Genomic DNA, 10,416 nt, shown 5'->3' with positions numbered 1-10,416 from the left:
AATCCGAAACTTCTCCAGAACACTTCCGGTGTCCGAATATAGTCGTCCAATATATCAATCTTTATGTCTCGACCATTTCGAGACTCCTCGTCATGTCCGTGATCACATCCGGGACTCCGAACAACCTTTAGTACATCAAAACATATAAACTCATAATATAACTGTCACGTAACTTTAAGCGTGCGGACCCTTTGGGTTCGAGAACTATGTAGACATGACCGAGACACCTCTCCGGTCAATAAACAATAGCGGGACCTGGATGCCCATATTGGCTCCCACATATTCTACGAAGATCTTTATCGGTCAGACCGCATAACAACATACGTTGTTCCCTTTGTCATCGGTATGTTACTTGCCCGAGATTCGATCGTCGGTATCTCGATACCTAGTTCAATCTCGTTACCGGCAAGTCTCTTTACTCATTCCGTAATACATCATCCCGCAACTAACTCATTAGTCACAATGCTTGCAAGGCTTATAGTGATGTGCATTACCGAGTGGGCCCAGAGATACCTCTCCGACAATCGGAGTGACAAATCCTAATCTCGAAATACGCCAACCCAACAAGTACCTTGGAGACACCTGTAGAGCACCTTTATAATCACCCAGTTACGTTGTGACGTTTGGTAGCACACAAAGTGTTCCTCCGGTAAACGGGAGTTGCATAATCTCATAGTCATAGGAACATGTATAAGTCATGAAGAAAGCAATAGCAACATACTAAACGATCGGGTGCTAAGCTAACGTAATGGGTCATGTCAATCACGTCATTCTCCTAATGAGGTGATCCCGTTAATCAAATGACAACTCATGTCTATGGCTAGGAAACATAACCATCTTTGATTAACGAGCTAGTCAAGTAGAGGCATACTAGTGACACTCTGTTTGTCTATGTATTCACACATGTATTATGTTTCCGGTTAATACAATTCTAGCATGAATAATAAACATTTATCATGATATAAGGAAATATATAATACTTTATTATTGCCTCTAGGGCATATTTCCTTCAGTCTCCCACTTGCACTAGAGTCAATAATCTAGATTACACAGTAATGATTCTCACACCCATGGAGTCTTGGTGCTGATCATGTTTTGCTCGTGGAAGAGGCTTAGTCAACGGGTCTGCAACATTCAGATCCGTATGTATCTTGCAAATTTCTATGTCTCCCACCTGGACTAAATCCCGGATGGAATTGAAGCGTCTTCTGATGTGCTTGGTTCTCTTGTGAAATCTGGATTCCTTTGCTAAGGCAATTGCACCAGTATTGTCACAAAAGATTTTCATTGGTCCCGATGTACTAGGTATGACACCTAGATCGGATATGAACTCCTTCATCCAGACTCCTTCATTTGCTGCTTCCGAAGCAGCTATGTATTCCGCTTCACACGTAGATCCCGCCACGACACTTTGCTTAGAACTGCACCAACTGACAGCTCCACCGTTCAATGTAAATACGTATCCGGTTTGCGATTTCGAATCGTCCAGATCAGTGTCAAAGCTTGCATCAACATAACCCCTTACGATGAGCTCTTTGTCACCTCCATAAACGAGAAACATATCCTTAGTCCTTTTCAGGTATTTCAGGATGTTCTTGACCGCTGTCCAGTGATCCACTCCTGGATTACTTTGGTACCTCCCTGCTAAACTTATAGCAAGGGACACATCAGGTCTGGTACACAGCATTGCATACATGATAGAGCCTATGGCTGAAGCATAGGGAACATCTTTCATCTTCTCTCTATCTTCTGAAGTGGTCGGGCATTGAGTCTTACCCAATCTCACACCTTGTAGTATAGGCAAGAACCCTTTCTTTGCTTGATCCATTTTGAACTTCTTCAAAACTTTGTCAAGGTATGTGCTTTGTGAAAGTCCAATTAAGCGTCTTGATCTATCTCTATAGATCTTTATGCCTAATATATATGCAGCTTCACCGAGGTCTTTCATTGAAAAACTCTTATTCAAGTATCCCTTTATGCTATCCAGAAATTCTATATCATTTCCAATCAGTAATATGTCATCCACATATAATATCAGAAATGCTATCGAGCTCCCACTCACTTTCTTGTAAATACAGGCTTCTCGAAAAGTCTGTATAAAACCAAATGCTCTGATCACACTATCAAAGCATTTATTCCAACTCCGAGAGGCTTGCACCAGTCCATAAATGGATCGCTGGAGCTTGCACACTTTGTTAGCTCCCTTTGGATCGACAAAACCTTCCGGTTGCATCATATACAACTCTTCTTCCAGAAATCCATTCAGGAATGCAGTTTTGACATCCATTTGCCAAATTTCATAATCATAAAATGCGGCAATTGCTAACATGATTCAGACACACTTAAGCATCGCTACGGGTGAGAAGGTCTCATCGTAGTCAATCCCTTGAACTTGTCGAAAACCTTTCGCAACAAGTTGAGCTTTATAGACAGTAACATTACCATCAGCGTCAGTCTTCTTCTTGAAGATCCATTTATTTTCAATGGCTTGCCAACCATCGGGCAAGTCAACCAAAGTCCATACTTTGTTCTCATACATGGATCCCATCTCGGATTTCATGGCTTCAAGCCATTTTGCGGAATCTGGGCTCACCATCGCTTCTTCATAGTTCGTAGGTTCGCCATGGTCTAGTAACATGACCTCCAGAACAGGATTACCGTACCACTCTGGTGCGGATCTTGATCTAGTTGACCTACGAAGTTCAGTAATAACTTGATCTGAAGTTTCATGATCATTATCATTAACTTCCTCACTAATTGGTGTAGGTGTCGCAGAAACTGATTTCTGCGATGATCTACTTTCCAATAAGGGAGCAGGTATAGTTACCTCATCAATTTCTACTTTCCTCCCACTCACATCTTTCGAGAGAAACTCCTTCTCTAGAAAGGATCCATTCTTAGCAACGAATATCTTGCCTTCGGATCTGTGATAGAAGGTGTACCCAACAGTCTCCTTTGGGTATCCTATGAAGACACATTTCTCCGATTTAGGTTCGAGCTTATCAGGTTGAAGTTTCTTCACATAAGCATCGCAACCCCAAACTTTAAGATACGACAACTTTGGTTTCTTGCCAAACCATAGTTCAAAAGGTGTCGTCTCAATGGATTTCGATGGTGTCCTATTTAGAGTGAATGCAGCCGTCTCTAAAGCATAACCCCAAAACGATAGCGGTAAATCAGTAAGAGACATCATAGATCGCACCATATCTAATAAAGTACGATTACGACGTTCGGACACACCATTACGCTGTGGTGTTCCGGGTGGCGTGAGTTGCGAAACTATTCCGCATTGTTTCAAATGTAGGCCAAACTCGTAACTCAAATATTCTCCTCCATGATTAGATCATAGGAATTTTATTTTCTTGTTACGATGATTTTCAACTTCACTCTGAAATTCTTTGAACTTTTCAAATGTTTCAGACTTATGTTTCATTAAGTAGATATACCCATATCTGCTCAAATCATCTGTGAAGGTGAGAAAATAACGATATCCGCCACGAGCCTCAATATTCATCGGACCACATACATCTGTATGTATGATTTCCAACAAATCTGTTGCTCTCTCCATAGTTCCGGAGAACGGTGTTTTGGTCATCTTGCCCATGAGGCACGGTTCGCAAGTACCAAGTGATTCAAAATCAAGTGATTCCAAAATTCCATCAGTATGGAGTTTCTTCATGCGCTTTACACCGATATGACCCAAACGGCAGTGCCACAAATAAGTTGCACTGTCATTATTAACTCTGCATCTTTTGGCTTCGACATTATGAATATGTGTATCACTACTATCGAGATTCATTAAAAATAGACCACTCTTCAAGGGTGCATGACCATAAAAGATATTATTCATATAAATAGAACAACCATTATTCTCTGATTTAAATGAATAACCGTCTCGCATTAAACAAGATCCAGATATAATGTTCATGCTCAACGCTGGCACCAAATAACAATTATTTAGGTCTAAAACTAATCCCGAAGGTAGATGTAGAGGTAGCGTGCCGACGGCGATCACATCGACTTTGGAACCATTTCCCACGCGCATCGTCACCTCATCCTTAGCCAATCTTCGCTTAATCCGTAGCCCCTGTTTCGAGTTGCAAATATTAGCAACAGAACCAGTATCAAATACCCAGGTGCTACTGCGAGTATTAGTAAGGTACACATCAATAACATGTATATCACATATACCTTTGTTAACCTTGCCATCCTTCTTATCCGCCAAATACTTGGGGCAGTTCCGCTTCCAGTGGCCAGTCTGCTTACAGTAGAAGCACTCAGTTTCAGGCTTAGGTCCAGACTTGGATTTCTTCTCCTGAACAGCAACTTGCTTGCTGTTCTTCTTGAAGTACCCTTTCTTCTTCCCTTTGCCCTTTTTCTTGAAACTAGTGGTTTTACTGACCATCAACACTTGATGCTCCTTTTTGATTTCTACCTCCGCTGCCTTTAGCATTGCGAAGAGCTCAGGAATTGTCTTATCCATCCCTTGCATGTTATAGTTCATCACGAAGCTCTTGTAGCTTGCTGGCAGTGATTGAAGAATTCTGTCAATGACGCAATCATCCGGAAGTTGAACTCCCAGTTGAATCAAGTGATTATTATACCCAGACATTCTGAGTATATGCTCACTGACAGAACTATTCTCTTCCATCTTGCAGCTATAGAACTTATTGGAGACTTCATATCTCTCAATCCGGGCATTTGCTTGAAATATTAACTTCAACTCCTGGAACATCTCATATGCTCCATGACGTTCAAAACGTCGTTGAAGACCCAGTTCTAAGCCGTAAAGCATGGCACACTGAACTATTGAGTAGTCATCAGCTTTGCTCTGCCAGACGTTCATAACTTCTGGCGTAGCTCTTGCAGGAGGCCTCGCACCTAGCGGTGCTTCCAGGACGTAATTCTTCTATGCAGCAATGAGGATAATCCTCAAGTTACGGACCCAGTCCGTGTAATTGCTACCATCATCTTTCAACTTAGCTTTCTCAAGGAACACATTAAAATTCAACGGAACAACAGCACGGGCCATTTATCTACAATTAACATAGACAAGCAAGATACTATCAGGTACTAAGTTCATGATAAATTTAAGTTCAATTAATCATATTACTCAAGAACTCCCACTTAGATAGATATCCCTCTAATCATCTAAGTGATTACGTGATCCAAATCAACTAAACCATGTCCGATCATCACGTGAGATGGAGTAGTTTCAATGGTGAACATCACTATGTTGATCATATCTACTATATGATTCATGCTCGACCTTTCGGTCTCCGTGTTCCGAGGCCATATCTGCATATGCTAGGCTCGTCAAGTTTAACCTGAGTATTCCGCGTGTGCAACTGTTTTGCACCCGTTGTATTTGAACGTAGAGCCTATCACACCCGATCATCACGTGGTGTCTCAGCACGAAGAACTTTCGCAACGGTGCATACTCAGGGAGAACACTTTTATCTTGAAATTTTAGTGAGAGATCATCTTATAATGCTACCGTCAATCAAAGCAAGATAAGATGCATAAAAGAATTAACATCACATGCAATCAATATAAGTGATATGATATGGCCATCATCATCTTGTGCTTGTGATCTCCATCTCCGAAGCACCGTGCCCGTGATCTCCATCTCCGAAGCACCGTCATGATCACCATCGTCACCGGCGCGACACCTTGATCTCCATCGTAGCATCGTTGTCGTCTCGCCAACTATTTGCTTTTACGACTATCGCTACCGCTTAGTGATAAAGTAAAACTATTACATGGCGATTGCATCTCATACAATAAAGCGACAACCATATGGCTCCTGCCAGTTGCCGATAACTCGGTTACAAAACATGATCATCTCATACAACACATTATATCACATCATGTCTTGACCATATCACATCACAACATGCCCTGCAAAAACAAGTTAGACGTCCTCTACTTTGTTGTTGCATATTTTACGTGGCCGCTACGGGCTTAGCAAGAACCGTTCTTACCTACGCATCAAAACCACAACGATAGTTTGTCAAGTTGGTGCTGTTTTAACCTTCGCAAGGACCGGGCGTAGCCACACTCGGTTCAACTAAAGTGAGAGAGACAGACACCCGCCGGTCACCTTTAAGCAACGAGTGCTCGCAACGGTGAAACCAGTCTCGCGTAAGCGTACGCGTAATGTCGGTCCGGGCCGCTTCATCTGACAATACCGCTGAACCAAAGTATGACACGCTGGTAAGCAGTATGACTTATATCGCCCACAACTCACTTGTGTTCTACTCGTGCATAGCATCAACGCATAAAACCTGGCTCTGATACCACTGTTGGGGAACGTAGTAATTTCAAAAAAATTCTACGCACACGCAAGATCATGGTGATGCATAGCAACGAGAGGGGAGAGTGTTGTCCACGTACCCTCGTAGACCGACAGCGGAAGCGTTATCACAACGCGGTTGATGTAGTCGTACGTCTTCACGATCCAACCGATCAAGTACCGAACGTACGGCACCTCCAAGTTCTACACATGTTCAGCTCGATGACGTCCCTCGAACTCCGATCCAGTCGAGTGTTGAGGGAGAGTTTTGTCAGCACGACGGCGTGGTGACGATGATGATGTTCCACCGACGCAGGGCTTCGCCTAAGCTCCGCAACGGTATTATCGAGGTGTAATATGGTGGAGGGGGGCACCGCACACGGCTAAAATATCGTATATCAAGTGTGTCGAGAGGTGCCCCCCTGCCCCCGTATATAAAGGAGCAAGGGGGAGGCCGGCTGCCTATGGGCGCGCCAAGGAGAGGGGGGGAGTCCTCCTCCTAGTAGGAGTAGGACTCCCCTTTCCTAGTCCTACTAGGAAAAGAAGGGGGGAAGGAAAGAGAGGGAGAGGGAGAGGGAAAGGGGGCTGCGCCCCCTCTCCTAGTCCAACTAGGACTCCTCCTGGGAGGGGGCGCACCACCTCCTGGCTGCTGCCCTCTCTCTCCCCTCAAGGCCCACCAAGGCCCAATACTTCCCCGGGGGGTTCCGGTAACCCTCCGGCACTCCGGTTTAATCCGAAACTTCTCCGGAACACTTCCGGTGTCCGAATATAGTCGTCCAATATATCAATCTTTATGTCTCGACCATTTCGAGACTCCTCGTCATGTCCGTGATCACATCCGGTACTCCGAACAACCTTCGGCACATCAAAACATATAAACTCATAATATAACTGTCATCGTAACTTTAAGCGTGCGGACCCTTTGGGTTCGAGAACTATGTAGACATGACCGAGACACCTCTCCGGTCAATAACCAATAGCGGGACCTGGATGCCCATATTGGCTCCCACATATTCTACGAAGATCTTTATCGGTCAGACCGCATAACAACATACGTTGTTCCCTTTGTCATCGGTATGTTACTTGCCCGAGATTCGATCGTCGGTATCTCGATACCTAGTTCAATCTCGTTACCGGCAAGTCTCTTTACTCGTTCCGTAATACATCATCCCGCAACTAACTCATTAGTCACAATGCTTGCAAGGCTTATAGTGATGTGCATTACCGAGTGGGCCCAGAGATACCTCTCCGACAATCGGAGTGACAAATCCTAATCTCGAAATACGCCAACCCAACAAGTACCTTTGGAGACACCTGTAGAGCACCTTTATAATCACCCAGTTACGTTGTGACGTTTGGTAGCACACAAAGTGTTCCTCCGGTAAACGGGAGTTGCATAATCTCATAGTCATAGGAACATGTATAAGTCATGAAGAAAGCAATAGCAACATACTAAACGATCGGGTGCTAAGCTAACGTAATGGGTCATGTCAATCACGTCATTCTCCTAATGAGGTGATCCCGTTAATCAAATGACAACTCATGTCTATGGCTAGGAAACATAACCATCTTTGATTAACGAGCTAGTCAAGTAGAGGCATACTAGTGACACTCTATTTGTCTATGTATTCACACATGTATTATGTTTCCGGTTAATACAATGTAGCATGAATAATAAACATTTATCATGATATAAGGAAATATATAATACTTTATTATTGCCTCTAGGGCATGTTTCCTTCAGGGTGAGTCGGGGAGAAGGGGAGAGAGGCGCGAGTGAGGCGTTTCGCGTGGTCCGGCCGATTCGGAGGAATGCCCAGGTTCGGCATAAACAGGGAATATGCCGTTCTCTGGAATCGGTAGGTTCTGGTTCCTTCGCCAATCTAAACACAGGAATGGGCTCTCGGGATGGAACCGACCCGTGACATTCCGCTTCGTGATAGAAACCAAACACACCCTAAGTCATTATGTTTCATGGCTTGAGGATCTTGATACTGTCAAGACAAATTTTCTTCCTGCACTTAGAAATGTTAGTACTGAAAACGTGCGACCAATAGTGTTCGTAATGAACTACGGTCACATCTATTTAAGAAAGATGGTAAGATTTTTACTATTTGTCCTCAGTGCATATTTTGCATACATTATTTTTAAGCTAAACTTCATTGCTAAGTATGTTACTATATGATGTTCTTTAACAGGGACTCCCGATGAATGTTGTGCCTCATGGGATCGAGACTAAAGGTACCATGAGTATTGTTAGCTTACGGCCAAGATATCCTACAATGCACTTTAGTGCATTCATGATTTCTAATAGCGAGGGATGCTTAATAGTGAAAGACTGGACCAAATTTTTGATGGAGGAGTGCAGAGAAGTACTAGGGGGCAGCAATCAGAAGCGCAACCCACGATTAGGAGACAAGTTCATCTGCATGCTCCAACTTGATGAAGGAGGAGAGCTACACATGTTTTATGTTATTTTACCTAAGAGAGAGCAGCAGGAGTGATTAGCTAGCTAGAAATGAGTTTGAAGATGATGATGTGCTACACTATGACTATGATGATTAAATAGCTAGTGTTGGTGGTAATGACTATGATGATTATTATTAGCTAGTGTTGGTGGTGATTAGATAGCTACCGCATCTAGTGTTGGTGGTGATTAGCTAGCTAGAATGAGTTTGAAGATGATGACGTGCTACACTATGACTATGGTGATTAAATAAATACTGTTGGTGGTAATGACTATGATGATGATTAAATAGCTTGTGCTGGCAGATTAGATTTAAGTGCAGGCAACATACGGTGCACATCGAAAGTACTACTAGTCCAAACTAGATCAAGTTTGGATTAGTAGTATACTTTTGACATGCACCACATATTGCCTCCACTTGAACCTAATCCGCCTTCATTTGACACACTGTTATGGACATAATGATATAAACCTCATAATTGGTATTGTACCAAAATTTCTATAACGGCGTATAAATACACTAAAAATAAAAAAATGAAAAAAAAGAATACTAGTAGCGATGGATAGTAAACACGCTGCAACTAGCTAGATTAGCAGCAGCGCGGGAGAGAACAAGCGCTGCCGCTATGTGTCTTAGCAGTAGCGCGTGTCGCACGCGCTACTGCTAAGTAATAGCTGTAGCGCCTTATTAGTAGCGCGGCAGCCCGCGCTACTAGTGGGCATTAAACCCGCGCTACTACTAGGGTTTTCCCTAGTAGTGTTCACTCCCCGGCAACGGCGCCAAAAAATAGCCTTGATGACCCACAAGTATAGGGGATCAATTGTAGCTCTTTTTGATAAGTAAGAGTGTCGAACCCAACGAGGAGCAGAAGGAAACGACAAGTAGTTTTCAATAAAGTAATGTCTGCAAGTGCTGAAACTGTAAGTAGCGAGTAGTTTGATGGCAAGATAATTTGTAACGAGCAAGTAACGATAGTAATAATAAGTATGCAGCAAGGTAGCCCAATCCTTATGAGGCAAAGGACAGGCCAAAACAATCTCTTATAATAAGGCAAAGCGTTCTTGAGGGTACACGGGAATTTCATCTAGTCACTTTCATCATGTTGGTTTGATTTGTGTTCGCTACTTTGATAATTTGATATGTGGGTGGACCGGTGCTTAGGTGCTGTTCTTACTTGAACAAACCTCCTACTTATGATTAACCCTCCCGCAAGCATCCGCAACTACGAGAAAAGTATTAAGAATAAATTCTAACCATAGCATTAAACTCTAGGATCCAATTGGTCCCTTACGGAATAGTGCATAAACTGGGGTTTAAGTTTCTGTCACTCTCGCAACCCACCATCTATTTACTACTCCACAATGCATTCCCTTAGGCCCAAGATATGGTGAAGTGTCATGTAGTCGATGTTCACATGACACCACTAAGGGAATCACAACATACATACTATCAAAATATCGAACACATATCAAATTCACATGATTACTTGCAACATGATTTCTCCCGTGACCTCAAGAACAAAAATAACTACTCACAAGTGATAAACATTCTCAAGATCAGAGGGGTATTACTATGCATAATGGATCTGAACATATAATCTTCCACCAAATAAACCATATAGTAATCAACTACAAGATGTAATCAACACTACTA

Source organism: Triticum aestivum, chromosome 3D (assembly GCF_018294505.1).
Source record: "Triticum aestivum cultivar Chinese Spring chromosome 3D, IWGSC CS RefSeq v2.1, whole genome shotgun sequence".
NCBI classification, from domain to species: Eukaryota; Viridiplantae; Streptophyta; class Magnoliopsida; order Poales; family Poaceae; genus Triticum; species Triticum aestivum.
This window is presented reverse-complemented; position numbering follows the sequence as displayed.